The sequence below is a fragment of the Mus musculus genome, chromosome X, assembly GCF_000001635.26.
Source record: "Mus musculus strain C57BL/6J chromosome X, GRCm38.p6 C57BL/6J".
Classification (NCBI taxonomy): Eukaryota; Metazoa; Chordata; class Mammalia; order Rodentia; family Muridae; genus Mus; species Mus musculus.
In genome coordinates, this window is record NC_000086.7 from 47,649,601 (window position 1) to 47,669,287 (window position 19,687).

The 19,687-nt window shown below is 37.0% G+C and overlaps 1 pseudogene; it reads left to right on the forward strand.

The window, feature by feature from the left end:
* The window catches only part of Gm52454, a 47,095-nt pseudogene extending 32,374 nt beyond the window's left edge, over nt 1-14,721 (forward strand).
* The last annotated feature ends 4,966 nt before the right edge of the window (nt 14,722-19,687 follow it).

Here is a 19,687-nt window from a genome sequence, read left to right on the forward strand (position 1 = left end):
CCCCCAGAGCTCTTATCTCTAGCTGCATATGTAGCAGAAGATGGCCTAGTTGGCCATCATTGGGAAGAGAGGCCCCTTGGTCTTGCAAACTTTATATGCCCCAGTACAGGGGAATGCTAGGGCCAAAAAGTGGGAGTGGGTGGGTAGGGGAGCAGGGCCAGGGAAGGGTATAGGGAACTTTCAGGATAGCATTTGAAATGTATATAAAGAAAATATCTAAATAAATAAATAAATAAATAATTTTTTTAAAAAATGAAGTCTGTATACAACAAACTTACAACTTATACTAACTTATACTTACAACTTAGCCAAATTATACTAAATGATACAGACATGTTTCCTCAAAAACCTGAAGTAATAAAGGGGTGTCCACTCTCTCCAATTTTATTCCATCGAAAGTTGACATTCTAATCAAGAGCAATAAAATACACTAAAGGAACAAAATACAAGAGGGAAAAGAAGTCATCTAATTATCCCTATTGACAAACAATATGATCCAATATTTGTGAAATCCTAAAGACTCCACCAGAAAACTCTTAGAATTTACACTTGCACCAGTGTATCCAAGTGCAAACACAACCCAAAAATCAATAGCTTTCACATATACCATGCTGAGAAACATGCTGAGAAAGAAATCATGAAAACAATCTCATTCACTATAGTTGCAATAAAATAAAATAAAATAAAATAAAATAGGCATAAACTAAACAAAGAAGTAAAAGATACCTACCATGAAAAATTAGAGCTCTGGGAGAAATAAATTGGAGATAGTAGAAGGTAGAAAAGCCTATATTCATGGGTTAATGTAGGAGGAGTGAGCCAGCATGTTCTGACTTGCACCCCATCCCTTCTCCCCTCCCCAATCCCCTGCAATGAATGATCCACGCATGTGCAACAGGCACTTTCACATTTACCAACACCAAATAAATAGCCTCAGGCTTGATACATAGTAAACAGAAAGTAGTATGAGTCATTGTTGTTATTTCTGCTGTTTTACTCTGCTGATTAGCCATCTTCAATGTTTTTCAATAGTTACCTGATATCCAAAGCTCTGTAAATGTGAACCTAAACTAGTATAAAGAAGATAAATCTATTTGAACAAGATTTACCTTTATAATGAGAAAATGGGAAGATTAAATTATCTCAACTGTCTTTTAAAGCCCATGTGGTTCAACCTTTGTAATTTCCTGACCTCTTTTATCCAAATGAGCAATGTATAGCTTCCTAAGACTTTTTTCTTTCCATCATTCTTGTCTTCGGTCATGCCATTTCCTCCGCTGGAAATTCCTGTCATTCCTTCAAAATGAAACTCAAATACCTTATCAACTCTGTCCATCCTACAGTCACAATAGATAACTGTGTTCTCTGAATCTCCAAAGAGAATGTTTCCTTGACTCTTGTGGTACTCACTGCATTGCATCTTATATGTAAGCATATGTCTTATACACCCCACAGGCATAAGTGGAATCTTGTCCAGCAATGTATACAATGTATTTATTCCACTGCAGTAAGATCCTACATTGAAGGATATTACAATGTTTACTGTAATAATGACGAAATGGAGGAACCCTTATTTACTCATGACACAAAAATTTCACTGTATGATAAAATCAGTAAATAGCTACCTTGCGCACTATATGGATATGCCTTTGGAAATTTCTAATTATACATTGCTAGAACATTTTTTAAGATTATTTAATCTGTACAATTTAATATACTGGAGTACGAGAATTATAAAAATTTCAGGGACAATGAAAAATCTATGAAATGTAATGACAGAATTTGACTTAATGACAAAATGCATAGAACAGCATCTTTAATTAATACATCTATAACACAACCCCTAAACCCAAAGCTCAACAAATATCATGGAAGAGAGGAAGGAAAAATTATAAAAGTTAGAGTATCAGGAAATCTGCTATAAGTTTATGTCTTCTATACATGACAAGGAAGCTGTACCATGAAATCTCAACTACATAGTTGCCCAAACAAGACCTGAACAATGACAACATCAGTAAGAATATCAATATGGATGTGGGAAATCATACAACGACCCACTGCTATGTGAAGAACATAAACACTCAGAGAGACAAATCCAAGGAATGTTGCCACCATTATTCAGGGTTAGTCCTTCTCCATCAATTATTCTAACATAGAAACGACATCACAGACTTGTCTAGATAAGTGTCGTCTGAGTGATAGGCAATCCTGCTGAATTGACAGGATTCATCATCATTTGCTGTAATGAACAAGAGAAGAAAGATTTCTTTTCCATACATTAATTTAACTTATTTTATATTTCTTTTCTGTTATGTATAAAAATGTTCATTTAATAGTATCTCTGTTTTTTAAATTTTTAGGACTCTTCATACCAATTTCTATACTAGTTGAAATTACTGAAATTCCCACCAACAGTGTGCAAGTATTCCCTTCTTTCCTTAGCCTCACAAATACTTGATTGCTTTTTTGTAAGTAAAAATTTATTGAAATACATTAGAATGGATAACAAATGATAACAAATGTTCCCATCCTAAGAAAAATCTGTTAGTCTCATCTTTTGACTATTTTTAAAAAGTGATACATAAAATAAGAACACCTTTGAGCCAAATGTTGAACTCATGTTTTCAGAATCAGAACTGATAATATCTTCTGGTTCTCAAGACTGGAAATCCTCTGGATACATAGCTTCCTCTAAAACCACACGTTAGGGCTCAATTCTAAATATATCATGGAATAACAAGACTCCTGCATCCAATATTTAGTAGCTGAATATACTTAACTAAAATTTCCAATCCAAATGAAAGTAGTAATTCCATCAACAATTCAGACCAACTTGATCCCAGACAGTAGCAAGTGTTAAGAATGTGAATTCCTTTTGATAACATCTTTAATTCTTTTTATTATACTTATTCTACTTGAGGTGAAGTGATGTAGTAATGCATTTCCTTGATGACAAGAGAACAAGAGAGAAATATATATTTTGTTAGATATTTCTTGATCATTGGTATGTCTACTTAAAAAACATGTACCCAGATTTTTCATTTGGTTGGTTTTCTTGGTAATGTGTTGGATTCAGTATATATGTTGGATAATGACATCACAAAAGATCTACAGTCTGCAAGCTTTTCTCCTGGTCTGTATGTTGTCACTCGAATGATTATTTTCTTTGCAAGGAAATGGCTTTTATATTTTGTTTGGTTATATTTCTATATTTACATTTTCTGTATGCATATATATGCATATGGTATACACGTGTATGCATATATGTATGTGGTTTATGTGTATAGTATACATATGTGTATACATGCATATGGGTATGCATGTGTGTGTGTGTGTGTGTGTGTGTGTGTGTGTGTGTGTGTGTGTGTGTGTGTCAAAGGCCACCGGTCAATATCAGGTATCTTTTCCAATAGCTCTCCACCTTTTTTTTAAAAGTCAGGCTTTCTTACTGACTCTGGAGGTTGCCAATTAGCTAGACTGGCTAGCCAGCAAGCTCCAGGGACCCACATGGCACTACTGCTGTAACTCTGGCATTATAGATGTGCACTGCTATACCCAGCCTTTTACATAAAGTCTAGGGATTGAACCCAGGTCATCATATTTGTATGCCAAACACTTTAATAACTGGACCATCTTCCCAACTCCTATATAAACATTTATCATCATATACAAGTGCTGCTCTTCTCTCAGAATAAGTTCTTAGAAGCTGCATAGCACTTTGGGGTCACCACAGAGATGACTTGAAAAGTAACGTTCAAAGGAAATCCCCATCAGAAACAGTGTTCTGCAACAGTTCCCTACTGGAGGCAAGGTGCATGAAATTAAGGAAGAAAATAATCCTACAAGTCCTGGAGAAATAAAACTTTGAAGATTCATGTTCCCTCCCCAAGGTTATACATGCACTAAACAGCTGCCCAGAGATCTCCATTGATGCAACTTTCTTGAGTGTTCACCAAGGTTAGGATGATCTTTTTTGATGATACAGATTCCTTTGAGCTATCCCTTCACCTACATCCCTGTAAGTAACCCCATTTGGTTCACCAAGCTGCACTTTGTTGGAATCATTCACTTTGATCTATGGCAGATTCTGATTCCCTATCTGGGATGACTATATATTTCTTCACATCTTCCTAGGAAGTCTCACACAAGAAAAGAGCCAAACCAATTGCTTAAGAAAGCCAAGCACAAATTCTCAAATGCAGGATATGTTTAATGGGTAGCAGAGATAGAACAAAAACAAAATTCAAAAGAAAAAATAAGTTGTAAGTAGAGTGAAGGGGGAAGATGAAGAGCGCTAGCTAAGGTAAAATAAGAGTCAAATCCTATGAACATTAAAGAAAAGATTAAGTAAAATACAAGAATACTGGTTGGAGGTATCCCTAATAATCAAATTGGAGAGATTTGTCAGTGCAGAAGAAAAGAAATTTGGATCATGGAGTTCCCTTCCTAAGTGATTTAGGATTAGAGAGAAAGGAAAAGCTGTGCTCCTATGCTAAGGTACCAATCAAAGCAGAAAGAGACAGTATATAGAGGAGCTGACATGACAGCTCCAGAAGTGAGCAGCAGGATCCAGTTGTTGAAGCAGGGAAAAACTCCCTGCCCTGCTGCCTTTACTGCTGAGTTCAACAAGACTGGAGGACAGCAGCTTCAGCATAACTTTGAAAGCTGCTGGTTTCAGTGGCACCTGGGAAGAAGGAGAAATGGTCATGAGGGTGACACATGGAATCTAGCTGCAGTCGGCGCTGAGGCTGGCAGAATGCATATGCCTCAAGGTGCTAGAAACAGCAAGAGAGGAAAAGGCAGTATTTGACTGAAAAGAACTAGGATTTCTCAGATTTTTTTTAAATGTCAAAGGCTGTGAAATGTGTCTGGATCAAGAAAAGGCTCTGGTGTGTGATTTTCTTCTCAAATTCTTGAAGAGAAATGAAATGCCAGATGTATTGTGGAAATTGAACAAGATACCACATAGCGATGGGTGGGAAAGGGAATAAATTGAAATGATACTGCAGCAAGGAAAGGCTATCCTTTTATGTGGCCTGTCACGCCTCTCTCATGGAAAGTGATGATATCATATTTGAGAGAAGTAGAGTTTAAAGATGAAAGGGGGAGGGGTTAAATATACCCAGATAGATAATGCTTGGATAAAAACCACTCTGTCAATATTCAGAGAAAGCCTGAAAGCCTGAAATAAGACAATGTGAATTTATAAATCTAAAAGCAAAAGGGAAATAAGCTAGAAGCAAAATTCTGCAAGTGGCATATTTTCCTATAGAAGGAAAAAATAGCACAGAAAATATTTGAGGAAAAGAAGGAAGTCTCAGCAGATAAAGAGATGGAAATTTATGAAAATAAGTGTCATATATAACCATCCTAATGAGAACCATTGAGGCAGGTACTTGGAATAGGAAGCTCACATGCCAGTGCTTACAAGAAGGTATGGTGGTTACAGCAAGGAACAGAATTAGCTTACTCATCAGACAGCTATCAACTTACATCTCAGCCAGGAAACACACTAGCTGGATGGTATAATAAAAACTAGTTCATCTTTCTAAGATCTGTTTTCTTCATGTGTAAAATGAGAATGATAATGTTATCTTCAACAGAGGACAATAGGAAGCTAATAAGATAATAATACACAGAAAGGTGGTCTGAATAAGTGGTTCATTGGTTAAGACCCTTGGGTGTTCTTTTGGAGGACATGGGTTCAATTCCTAGCACCTGCATGGTAGTTCAAAACCAACTGTAACTCTAGTCCAAGGAAATCTGACACTTTCTTCTGACTTCCCCAAGTACCAGGGACACACATGATGTACATACACACATAATGCACATACATACATGCAGGAAAAATTCCCATATATGTAAAAATAAAACAAACAATAATATACAGATAAATTCCTTGAATATAAGGAGTGACCAATAAATGTAGAGATATCAATGCAGAAAATGTTCACTAAAATTGTATCAGTAATAACATCATAATGGTGGAATTCTGAGAGAGAGAGAGGAAGAGAGAGGGAGAGAGAGGGAGAGAGAGAGATATCTTTATTTTCTCTAGTTACTTTGTTTCATTTTATTTACATCTTTTTTGAAGTGTAACTGAGATATAATAACTACCCATATAAATATATGACTTATGGCTTAGGGAGATGGCCCAGTGGGTAAAGCACTTGTCATGAAAATGTAAGAACCTAAGATGAAGTCTCCCAAACCTAGATCAGCCTGGTAGTAGATACCTGTGTTGTTAAGTGTTCCTCTTATTAGATGGAAGACAGAAACAGGGATCCCTGGAAACTTACAGACTTCCTAACTTTATGTACGTAGTGGTGAACAATAAGAGACCCTGGCCTTAACCAATGTATAACATTAGGATAAACACCTGGGGTTTTCATCTGACCTTCATATGTACCTCATATATATCATTCACACAAATTATGTGAAATAATTATATATAACATATAAACTATAAAGTATACAGTTTGAAAATGCTTGATGTCAATCACCCTCCAAACTTCTTTTTGTTATAAAACCATTGATCTGCTAGTAACTCATATTTCTGTTTTATTTATTGAAGGCAATTTTAAAACAATATTTTATGGCTAGGTTCAGTCACACATGCCAGTAATTCCAGAAGTCAGGTGGACACAATGAAGAGGAACAGAAGTTCAACTAAGATCTGTTTTCTTCATGTGTAAAATGAGAATGATAATGTTATCTTCAACAGAGGACAATAGGAAGCTAATAAGCTAATAATACACAGAAAAGTGGTCTGAATAAATGGTTCATTGGTTAAGACCCTTGGGGGTTCTTTTGGAGGACATGGGTTCAATTTCTAGCACCTTCACGGTGGCCATATTCATTAGAGGCCAGCTTAGGATAGATGAAACCCTGTCTCAAAAAACAAAAACACACAAAACTCAGTAAATTAACATCTTCTTTTGTTCTCCTCATCTGTTCTTCCCTGACCATATTCCATGGCAAAAGTCAGGCAATAAATACTGGCACAATACTATTAGCTGTGGCACAAGCTTTACTCAATGATCACCAGTTTGTTGGATGTCTCTTAAGATTCAAACTTTTGAGGTAGTTGGTGTTTAATGATTTCATTTACATATATAATTATTCATAATGGGTCGCATATTTCCATACCTGTTTATAATGTATTTTGATCATATGTAGGTACTGCTCCTCTCTCTTCTCCTTCTTCTACTCTGACTAATTCCCTTCCTCTTCCCAGCTAGCTCTCCTACTTGAATGACTGGTGTGTGTGTGTGTGTGTGTGTGTGTGTGTGTGTGTGTGTACACCAATGAATTTTACTAGAGTTGCTAGCATGAACGTGAGCTGAACATTTGTTTCCAGGAGCATATGCACCTTGCTAGTGGCTGAACCACTCAAAAAACTCTCTTTCTATCACCTATCAACCATTAACTGTCTACAAATCCTCAAGGAGAGGCAAAGCCCCCGTGAGTTACTCCATCACTCTATTCTGTATGATATGGTATTGGTAGATCCAATTTTCTGAAGATTTTGTGAAGATACATAGTCACTGTGAGATCAGTTACAACATGTCTGGCAGCATGACATGCTGCTGTCTCTTTTTGTTTCCCACATTCTTTCTATCTTTTACCAAGATATTCCTTAAGCCTTGGAGGGGATAATGTAGATGTCCTATACATGGCTGGATATTCACCTATCATTTTGTCTCCTATGTGTCACTGTAGTCAGTATTGGTCCAGTGAAAAAAAGGAAATTTATTTGTAAACAGCTTACAACGGCACTACTCTGTGGATATAAACATCAGTTCGAAGTCAATTGGATGGTTACAACATATCTACTTAGCAAAACAACAATAATAGCTTCCTCACTATGGCCTGTGAACTCCCCAGTCTTCAGCTTCTCACCAGCTTTACTATAGCACTTAGCTACTTCCATAAAAGAATTACTACCATTGGACCAGTGGCCCGTCAGCTTTGTTGCATCTTGCCTGGTCAGTTAATTTTGTTGCGCACAGGTCTACACCTGAGTAATACTGTTGATGACATTTTTTCCCAGAAACCTCTGGCCAACACATGGGAAGTTTCTAGTCAATTCTAGCTTGATTTCTGCATGTCCTGAGACCAAAATGTGTGGCATCTTCAGCAAAAGTAAAAGCTCACCAGTTTTGCTTGTACTTTTTTACAGGTAGCTCTATAGAAATTTATCCCATGTAAACATTAGTAAATATCACCATAGTAGAGTAACAGAACTGCTAGTTGGACATTTTTGTAACAATGTACCATTTTGGTTTTCAGAGAAAAATCCAAACACAAGCATCACACTATATTTTTCATTTTAAAAACTTTTTGTGGCAGTTTGTGTGTGTGTGTGTGTGTGTGTGTGTGTGTGTGTGTGTGTGTGTGTGTGTGCTGCGCTTGTGTGAAATGTTCTGGGTCCTAAAAACCATGAGTAAAAATTCTTACTAGAAGTGCCTTTAACTAAAAGCCTTTCTCTACGTCCTTTCAACTCTTGTTCCTCATCTAGAAATCCCACAACAACAAACCAACTTTATTTGTAACCTAAAAATGACAAATGGTAGAACTATCAAAGTAATTTGGGCAAAGAATGTGCTATAGAATATTGCTACTCATTGTGCTTTCAGGAATGCTGGTGTGAAATGCAGAATCTCACTAATGTGTAATCATCTTGACGATCCATATACATGCTAGAGCTTAAGATGCTTTTATTCTTGAGACATGTTCCAATAAAGATTAGGATGAAAAATGTCAGTACAGTGAAGTGGAAACTTCTAGTTTCTTAAAAAGTCAGTTATGTCAGATGGTGTTTTGCTGAGGCAGACACACGAAGGAGTGTTTTCCTGAAGTGGACACAAGTGAAATGAGGTTTTGCTAAAGCAAACACATCAAAGGACATGTGATGTTAAGAAGGACCCAACAGATGATGGATGATGCTGAATGGTATTGGTAAGCCTTACCATTGTTTATTGGTCATCATTTGTTGGAACCCATAGAGAGAAACACACCAAAAAACTTCTGGTGGCTTCTTGCTACTTCCTTGGACTCAGGCTGACTGGCAAAGTGATGTTAACTGATACAGACTCATGTGGAGTTTTGCTAAGACAGACTCACGTCCAGAGGCAAGACACATAGAGAACACATGATGTGTGGAGGACGTATAAATAGGACTTGATGAAGAGTGACAGGGACTTGCTTGCTCGCAGAGCTATCTTTGCAATGCCTCTTGGTCTCCCGACATCACTGATCTTCTTCTCTTCATTAAGAGGCATGATAGAGAATGTCCCTGGTATCCCTGTGTACTGGCTAGTTTTGTGTCAACTTGACACAGCTGGAGTTATCACAGAGAAAGGAGCTTCAGTTGAGGAAATGCCTCCATGAGATCCAACTGTAAGGCATTTTCTCAATTAGTGATCAAGGGGGAAAGGCCCCTTGTGGGTGGGACCATCTCTGGGCTGGTAGTCTTATATAAGAGAGCAGGCTGAGCAAGCCAGGGGAGGCAAGCCAGTAAAGAACATCGCTCCATGGCCTCTGCATCAGCTCCTGCTCCCTGACCTGTTTGAGTTCCAGTCCTAACTTCCTTTGGTGATGAACAGCAGCATGGAAGTGTAAGCCGAATAAACCCTTTCCTCCCCAACTTGTTTCTTGGTCATGATGTTTGTGCAGGAATAGAAACCCTGACTAAGACACCCTGGTAGTCCAGCTTCCTCCTGCTGACTCATGACAATTTGACTGAGGCCTGAATGTCTCTGCTAAGCCACTGCTGCTGAATCATGTTTGCTATTCCAAAACTACCAAACTGGACTGCTGGTATATTCACGAAGCACTTTCGGATGGATAGAGTTGCCACTGATGATTCCTATGAATTGAACTGTTGAATGCAGATAAGATTTGTTCCAAAAAACAATTCCTAAATAGGTCCCTCCCTCATAGACTAATAACCTTTCGTTTCCACAACTCCTGGTGATGGATGGTCTAGAAGAGATGTTAAATTGTTTAATAATCATTATTAAAAATAGGGTTGAGAAAAAATTTAAGCCTACAGTACAGTCCTGTAATCCCAGCTACATATAAGACTAAAACAGAAAGATTACAGTTCAAGGCCTCCAAGGCTACACAAGGGCGATTGCCTAGGGAACTTAGTGATACTGTCTCAAATAAAAATGAATAAATGAATGAATAAACAAATAAATAAACAAACGAATAAGGGCCAGAAATGTATGTCAGTGTTTGCGCTCTTATCTAGGATGTGTGAGGCCTAGTTTCACTCCCTATATTCATAAACAGTAAGAACAAATATATTTTAAACATGTGTTTCTTTGTCGTATTAAAAGGATAATCAAATCCAATTATAGCAGGCAATTAGGCAGCAGCTGACAAAAGAAACTTTTTAGGAGACCAAAAGTAAGTAGGAAAGTAGGAATTAATTTGGTGCAGTGAAGAAGCTCATAACTTAGAATGTGCACTGGGAATTTTTGTTAAAAGATACTCAATAAGCTTATAACTTGGATCCATCATTTTTGGAAGAGGGTAGGGGGCAAAAACAAATGAGAAATGAATTGGAAATGTATGTATGAATATTCAAAATTTACTCTCATGCATACAGATGCATCTTGTAATCACAGAAAATCATTAGCCAAGACCTACTTCATAAGCCAGAAGCTGTATCCTACTCTTTGGCTGAAAACATTGGAATTTCTTCAGAATCAGGAAAAGCAAATGAGATTTTTTTTAAAAAGCATGAATTACAAAGCCAAATATTAGTTGACAAATCTTTGAATACTAATGTACAACCTTGACTCTACATTCTGAGCAAAAAGCCTTACAACCAGATTATTGCCGTCCAATAAGAAATTGGAATTGAGTTTCCTAGGTAAACATAGCTTGAAAGAAAAGATTCCCACATAACATCTGAGGTCTCCACTGGACCATGTGACCATTTCATGGTGAATAACTCTGGACTTCACACTATGCTTATACACAGAAATCATAAACAAAGGATTTTGCTCATCAAACAGATAACTATAATCACTGGATTACTGAGGAAAGCTCTTGAATATGAGAAAAAATGAAAGAGTAAAAGAAACTTTAAAAAAAAACTAGGAATGGGAGAAATATAACAATAGTATCAGACCTATAAAGCAAATACAAAATGTTATAAAAAAATAAGAAAAAACTAAAATCCAATAAGTTTCATTGAGTGTGAAACTTAACAGAAATAAACAGTTAATTGTATAGAAAATTAAGCTAATAGTTATAACTTGGTGAAGAGAAGTTCAATATAATGTAGAAAAAGTAAAGCAAAAATATACAAAATAGAATAGTAATAATGAGAATTTAAAAACCAGAAAATATTAGTTGTATACTCTCAATAGAAAAGGTAAAATATCTGAATCATTGTTAGTTTAAGCACTCTGGAAATCAATCTGGCAGTTTCTCAGAAAGTTGCAAATAGTTCTATCTGAAGACCCAGCTATACCACTCCTGGGCATATACCCAAAAGATGCTGAACCATCCTACAAGGACACATGCCCCAGTAGTAGCTTTATTGGTAATAACCAGAAACTGAGAATATTCCAGATGTCCCTCAACTGAAGAATGGATACAGAAAATGTGTTGTATTTACACAATGGAGTACTACTCAGCTATTAAAAACAGTGACTTCATGAATTTTGCAGGCTGATAGATGTAAATAGAAAATATCATCCTGAGTGAGGTGACCCAGACCAAAAAGGACATGAATGGTATGTACTCACTGATAAGTGGATATTAGCCATAAAGTACAGAATACTCATATGCCTTTCAGACTCAAGGAAGTTAAACAAGAAGGAAGGTCCAAGCAAGGATGCTTAGAAGGCAAAGGATGTAAGGGAATTGGACTGGAGAGTGGAGAGGTAGGGGGATGGGGAGGCAGAACCATGTATGGGGAAAGACAGGAGAGAGGCCCAGAGTATCAGGAGAATAAATGAAAATCTGCAGCTGCCTGGTGGGGTGGGTGGGGGTGCAGAATCTTTAGAAAGTCCCAGAGACCTGCAATGGGGAGGCTCCCAGGAGTCATTGCAGGTCACCTTATCTGAGATGTCTAACAGGGAGGACATTGAACCTGAAGAGGCTACCTCCTATAGTCGGGTATGACCCGCAGTGGAGGGATAAGGACACCAACCCACACACAAAACTTTCTACCCAAAATTTGTCCTGTTTAGGGGACTTTTGGGATAGCATTTGAAATGTAAATGAAGAAAATATCTAATAAAACAATGAAGAAAAAATTTTTTAAAAGGTATAAAGGCACAAAGATGGACCAGAGACTGAAGAAATGGGCAAACAATACCTAGCCCAACTTGAAACACATCCCATGGGCAAGCACCAATCCCTGACACTATTAATGATACTCTGTTATGCTTGCAGACAGGAGCCTAACATACCTGTCCTCTGCAAGGCTCTACCCATCAGCTAACTGAAATAGATGCAGCTTCCCACAGCTAAACATTGGACAGAGGTCAGGGACTCTTATGGAAGAGTTATAGGAAGGAATTAAGGTCGTGAAGGGGTTGGGGTTCCAGTAGGAAGATGAAAAGAATCAATTAACCTGGACCCAGGGGAGCTCTCAACACTAAGCCACCAACCAAAGAACATGCACAGGCTGGACTGAGGCCCAAGTTCATATGTAACAGACATGCAGCTCAGTCTCCATCTGGGTCCCATAACAACTGGTGTGGGGGACTGACTGTGGGATCTGTACCCCAACCGGGGTGTCTTTTCAGGTCTCAGTGGGAGAAGATGAGCCTAATCTGGCAGAGACTTGATGCACCAGGGTAGGGGGAAACCATGGGTGGGGCACCAACTCAGAGGAAAAGGGAAGGGAGAGAGGGGGAGGACTCTGATGGGAGATCAGAAGGGGGCCAGCATTTGGAATGTTATTAATTAATTACTTTAGAAAATAGTATTAGAAGTAAAAAAAATTATCAATAAACAGTATAAAATAATTTCTTGGACCTTTAGGACATGAATCTACTTATTAAACAGGACCACAGAGTGTCTAGTATAATGATTATAAAAAGGTCCAATGCCAGAGTAAAGCAATGAAACCTCACACCCACACCATTACAGAATAAAACAAGATCCCATAATCAGCCTCCAAACGCTGACACCATTGCACACACTAGCAAGATTTTGCTGAAAGGACCCTGATATAGCTGTCTCTTATGAGGCTATGCCGGGGCCTAGCAAACACAGAAGTGGATGCTCACAGTTAGCTATTGGATGGATCACAGGGCCCCCAATGGAGGAGCTAGAGAAAGTATCCAAGGAGCTAAAGGGATCTGCAACCCTATAGGTGGAACAGCATTATGAACTATCCAGTACCCCCCGGAGCTCGTGTCTCTAGCTGCATATGTATCAGAAGATGGCCTAGCCGGCCATCATTGGAAAGAAAGGCCCATTGGTCTTGCAAATTTTATATGCCTCAGTACAGGGGAACACCAGGGCCAAGAAGTGGGAATGGGGGGGAAGGGGAGTGGGGGGGAGGGTATGGGGGACTTTTGGCATAGCATTGGAAATGTAAATGAAGAAAATACCTAATTAAAATAAAATAAAATAAAAACAATATACTCTAAAAGTTTCCATAAGGAAAGATAAAGGGGTGCTACATTCCAAAATTCTATGGAAATTTTTCTTTAAATGTTTTTATTTTGAAAAATTTCAACCTACATAATAAGAAAAAGACGAATAAAAGGAATACTTACATATCATCCACTTAGATTTTATAGTTATTATCATTCTACTGCATTTGTACAATTTCAATAAGGTTGTAAGTGGGCTCGTGGATAAGGAAAAGAGTAAAGGGAAAGGAACTCCCAGAGTGGCACCTGTATGGCAGACTAAGAAGTCATGAAGTTGCACAATTGTTTAGAGACAGGAGAGCAGCTTCTCTTGCCAGGCAGCTTCCCTAGAGTGACATCATCTTTAAACCTGACACACTGCCAAGATGCCTCCAAAATACAGGACAACATGAAAGTCCAAATATTTCCAATTGCTTCATTTTGGGAGCAACGTAGGCTCCAAGCAGATTGGCATACACTTCCGAGAAGAGGCTATGGTGCTGATGAACATCACTGTCATAGGCCAAGCCATGAGCAGGCATCTGGAAAACAACCCAGCTCTGAAGAAACTGTTGTTTCATATCCAAGGAGAATGCAGAGTTTGTGTTCACTAAAGACTTTACAGAGACATGCTGGCAATTAGGTGCCAACTGGCAGCCATACATGTGCCATAATCCCATGTGAAGTCACTATGTCAGTCCAGAGCACTGGTCTTGGGCCCCAGAAGACTCCTTACTTTAAGGTCTTAGGCATCGCCACTGAAATCTCCAGGGTACCGTTGACATTCTGAGTGCTGTGCAGCTGATGAAGACAGAAAACAAAGTGGAGGCTGATGAAGCCACACTGTTTGAACATGCTGCTTTGGACTGATCATCCAGCAGGTGTTTTACAATTGCAGCCTCTATAGCTCCAAAAGTGTATGACATCATAAAGGAAACTCTGCAGTCTTGCTTCCTGAAGGGTGTCATCATTGTTGACAGTGTGTCTGCAGACTGGTTACCCAAATGTTGCCTCTATTATCAATGGATAGAAGCAGATCCTGCCTTAGCCTGTGGAAACTGAGTACACCTGCCCACATACTGGAAAAAGTCAAGGCCTCCTGGGATAACATCTGCATCCATGGTTACAGACTCTGTGACTGCTGCCACCACTGCTGTTCCTGCTGCTGCAGCCCAAGCCAAGGAATCAGATGAGGATGTGGGATTTGGCCTCTTTGACTAATCCCCTTAAAGCAACCCACTCAGCCAGCTTAATTTGAGAAACATGGAAATAAAGACTCCTTGACATAGGAAAGAAACAAAGGAGAAGGAGAAAAGAAGGGAAGAAAAGGGAAAAAGGAAGGAAGGAGGAAGAAAGGGAGGGAGGGAGGAGGAAGGAAAGGAACAAAGAAATAAACAAATGTAGGGCTATATAAGAGAGGAAACAGCTAAAAATGTTGAAAGTGGTCTCTTCTAAAACTAGGATTTAGAAGTCCATAATGCATTTTCTTATGGTTACCTTGGCTTTTCAAAGTATGCAAATATTTTACTTTGATTAAAGAAAAATGACCCAGGACTTCGACTGCATTTTCTTCTATTCCTTCTCATAACTACAAAGAAACTCCCTGGAAAGTGTGTGTAAAGCATAATAGGCCAGCTTTGGAAGGCAGAGAAAAGGAAGACTAACTAGGGATTTTGTAGCTGAGGAACAACACAGTGGTAAACTTCTTGAGATTTCTCTTTGTATCATATATCACAGCCTCAAAGAAGAACCGGCAATACAGAAATACCACATGGGCTTAGGCAAAATGGAACCACCAACTAAAGCTTCATTAACCAAAGGGCAGAGAAAGCCTTAATAGGAAGGAAAATTTTGGACAACTACTACACTTTTCAAGCAACAAACCCCATATAATGCTAATGTTCTCCATTACCCATGCCAACAAAGGCCAAGCAGGAAACATCAACTCCTACTTTTCTAATGCTATAAAGAACAGTCCTCAAATATCTATTAGAGTATCAGGGAAGTCCATGCAAAACGTTTGGATTTTACCCTTGCCAAGGAGGCAATGAACCTCTCTCATTAGAAGTCATCATCAGAAGAGACTTTGACAGTAATAAGATGCCTCTCTCCCCTCTTTCCATTGGGGTTGTCAAAGAGAAGTCAACCTGTGTGCAGTAATAAAGCAGTCCTCTTTTTCCCCACCCACAGAGTTATCAATAGAGGCCTAGGATGGAGCTAAAAATTCTATTCTTGTACAATAATGAAGATCTTCACATTGGACATCAACATAGGATAAGGGGAGAATAAAGTTTTTTTTTTATCTCAACCTGATATTCTACTTTCATTGGCATAATGTTGTTTACAATGTCATATAAACATAACATGTAAATCAAATTCAAAGTTTCATAACATATTAGAAAATGTTTCCAAATTTTATTCATGCCAGGAAACAGGAAGATATGAAACTGAGTGATTAGAGACAGCCAATAGATGACGATGCTGACATATTACAGAGTTTAGAAACGTTTGAGAGATTATTAGCAATGTGTTAACTTCCTATCACTGTAATACATACTTGAAACAATTTGAAAAGTGAAAATGTGCATTTTGAATTATGGGTTCAAACTTTCAGTTCATGATAGGCTGGCTTTGTTCTCTTAGTCCTACACAGAGGGATAATAAAATAGTTATGGGTATGGTAACAGAGAAGGGCATCCTTGTGAAGATACAAAACCGAGGGGAATAGTCAATATATACTAATAGTTCATCAAACTAAGAGACCATCAGCAATCCAACACTGAAATAATCCATGAAGAAATTAGATCCCCTGTGACCCAATAATTTGCCCAAAGCCTCATTCACTTGTTGCATTATGGAACACAGCTTCAATACGTGGGCCTCTGAATACACTTCAGATGTAAATTATAATAACAGTCATCACAACCAAGGTTCAACAGACACTTGAGAACTCTTTGGGGAGAAACATGGGCCTGAAAAAAAAATAATAGAAATTATCAGTAAAGAAATATGCCTTATTGTAAGAGTAACTTTTATTTCCTCTGAACACCATGAACTAAAGTACACTGACTACAGGAAACTGAATGGAAGTCCATTCAACTGAGCTGCTCTGCACTCAACTTACTCAATCTCTCACTGTACCTCTCTTAAATAGCTTCCTTTCCTGTGCTGTTCTCATGAGAGTTGGGTGTATATTCTCTCTGACTCATCCTGTCAAATCTTTCTCTGACTTGTTACTTTGTCTGCCACTCAATTAGAACTCACATTCAAACATGGCCACTTTCTTCAATAAACTAACCTTACTTTTAACATTTAAGATTAAAGGTGTGTACTAAGGGTATGTCTGTATTCCAGCCGGATCATACCATAATACAGGTTGTCTCTGCATTCCGGCCAGATCATATAGACCTAAAAGGCCTTTAGATATGATCCTTTGCCAGAACAGCCATGTTGCTTAATTAAAATTTCTCTACAACATATAAAGATGGAAATTTTAGAACTCAAATTTCAGTTATTAAAATTAATTAATTAATTAACAGGCTAAATAAATGTAGTTAGATAAAGGAAAGGATTTATGAACTAGAACATGAAACAATAGGAAATGACTAATTTAAACAATATAAAAATACACTGACAAATAATAAACAAACCTGTGGACTTGGAGGGCTCTAACAAAAGATCTAGCTATTTGAATTAAAATATTGAAAGAAGGAAATAAAGTAAAACTAAAAATTTTCTCAAAAAACAAATAATGGTTGCAAACATCCTTAAATGCCATAAAGACAATAACTTATAGATTCAAGAAAGTGAGTAATCTCCAAAAAGGGCAAGCTTAAATCCATAAGAACAAAGTGAGGGACAAATTACTCCTTCCTTATAGTGATGATTTAAGAAACAGCATATTTCTTATTAGAAACCATAGACATCCAAACAAAATGGTACATTTGAAAGTGCTGAAATGTGAACATTATTAACCTAAAACCCTACATCCAGAACAAATGTTGACTCAGGAATTGGGTTGATCAAAGCAGTATTGGATTTAAAAGAGAGTAAGAGAAGTTTGTCACTAGCAGTCTTACATAAGTTATAGATCTAGACACAGTGGCACAGACCTTCAATCCAAACACTAGGAGACAGAGGCAGGCAAATCTCTGTGAACTCAAGACCAGCCTGGTCTGAGTTCAGGATTTCAAGTCAGTCAAAGCAACATTGTGAAATCCTGTCTCAAAATAAAAAAGAAAGAAAGAAAGAAACAAGCAAGCAAACAAATAAAATCAATACAAAAAATAAGAATGTCTAAAGGGAGTTCACAACAAAGAGAATAGAAAAGGAAAAATATATAGAAAACAAAAAGGAAAAGTATATTGAAAACAAAAACATGTTGATTTATATTCACATTGACTCTCTTGTGTTTTCTAAATTATTTTATAAATTATATTTTAGAATTTGAGATTAAATTATAACTCTACTTGATATGGTTCTAGGTATATGTAGAGAAAATACTTATAACATTGTATTATATGCATTAAAAAGGGGTAAAATTTCTATGGTTAAACTAGTAAAATAGTGTCACTGGCACAAGTAGACTGATAAGTTATGTATGTATGATTTGATAGTAAATGCATGCATCAAAATACTATGTTAAGAAATGTACTAAAAACTACATTTGAGTCACAATTGTAAAAATACAGAATAAATAAATGGGAAAGTTAAGCCATCCCTAGGATATCAATAATTGCACCAAACATAAATGATCTAAACATATGAATAAAAAGATTGAAATAGAAGAAATGATTTAAGAATATGACCTTATGACCCAATTCTATGCTTTATGTAAGACACTCATTTCCACTAAAATGTTACAAATATGTTGGAAATAAACTTAGGAACATATATTCATTCATGTATATGAACATACATATTTTATAAAAACATCTACAAAATAAGGGAAGAATCATATCAGATACAGAAAGCTAAAAATAAAATTGTCAGAGATGAGGGGTGGACGTCAAATAAATTATAAGAAAGAAATAGCAGTCTAAATGTATACCCAACAACAGAGCTGAAAAAGAGAAAAAAACTAAAAGACTCATTGGTATAGAAATAGATAAATCCACAATTATAATTGAATAGTTCAAAATTCAGCCCTTAGCAATTAATAGAATTAGATACAAAATCAATTATGTTCTAAAATTGAACAATATAATTATCCAACAGGATCTAATGGACAGATATAGAAACATGTACCCAAAGAGGGCTGAATATACATACTTTTCAAATGTTTTGAAACATTTCATTATAGACCATATACTAAGACATAAAACAAAGAATTTATACAATACCAAATATATTCTCCAACCAAAATAAAATCAAACAAAAAATCAGTAACAGAAAATTCAAAGGAAATTTTCTAAGCACTAAGAAATAAAGGACATATTTTCACAATAATTCATAAATCAATGAGAAAAACTTAAAAGGCATTAAAGTGCTTTGAACTATACAAATAACACACCAAAATTATAGGCACAGCTTAACAAATTTACAGCACTAACTATTAATAAAAGAAATGTCTCAAATCAATAATGTATGGTCTCACTTCTTGAATGTAGAAAAGGAGAAAATAAGGTTCAAAGCAAGAAAAAAGGAAATACTGAGGACCAGAAGTCCATAAAATTGAAAAGAGAAATAACAAAATCAGTAAAATGGAGAGCTGGTACTTTTAAAAGATCAATAAATTTCATAAATATCAAGAACTGCTGACTCAGGTAAATTGAAAACACACATTTACATACCAAGAATTAGATGGGTATCATTGCATGGGGGGAATCTCATGAGGTCCCACCTGTAGACAAACAGCTACAAGCAACTAATCTTTGCTGGGAGACAGAAAATTAGTCTTTTCCTGGCATGAGGCCCCTAATTGGCTATCCAATACCAAGTTGTCAATCCTAAAATCATATAGACAGAAATAAACCCAATGGGAGAAGTTAGAGAGAGGAAAGCAAAGAGAGGAAATGATGTGATTATATTTCAAGCAAAACTTAAAGCATACAAAATTTCCAGAAGCTTTAAAA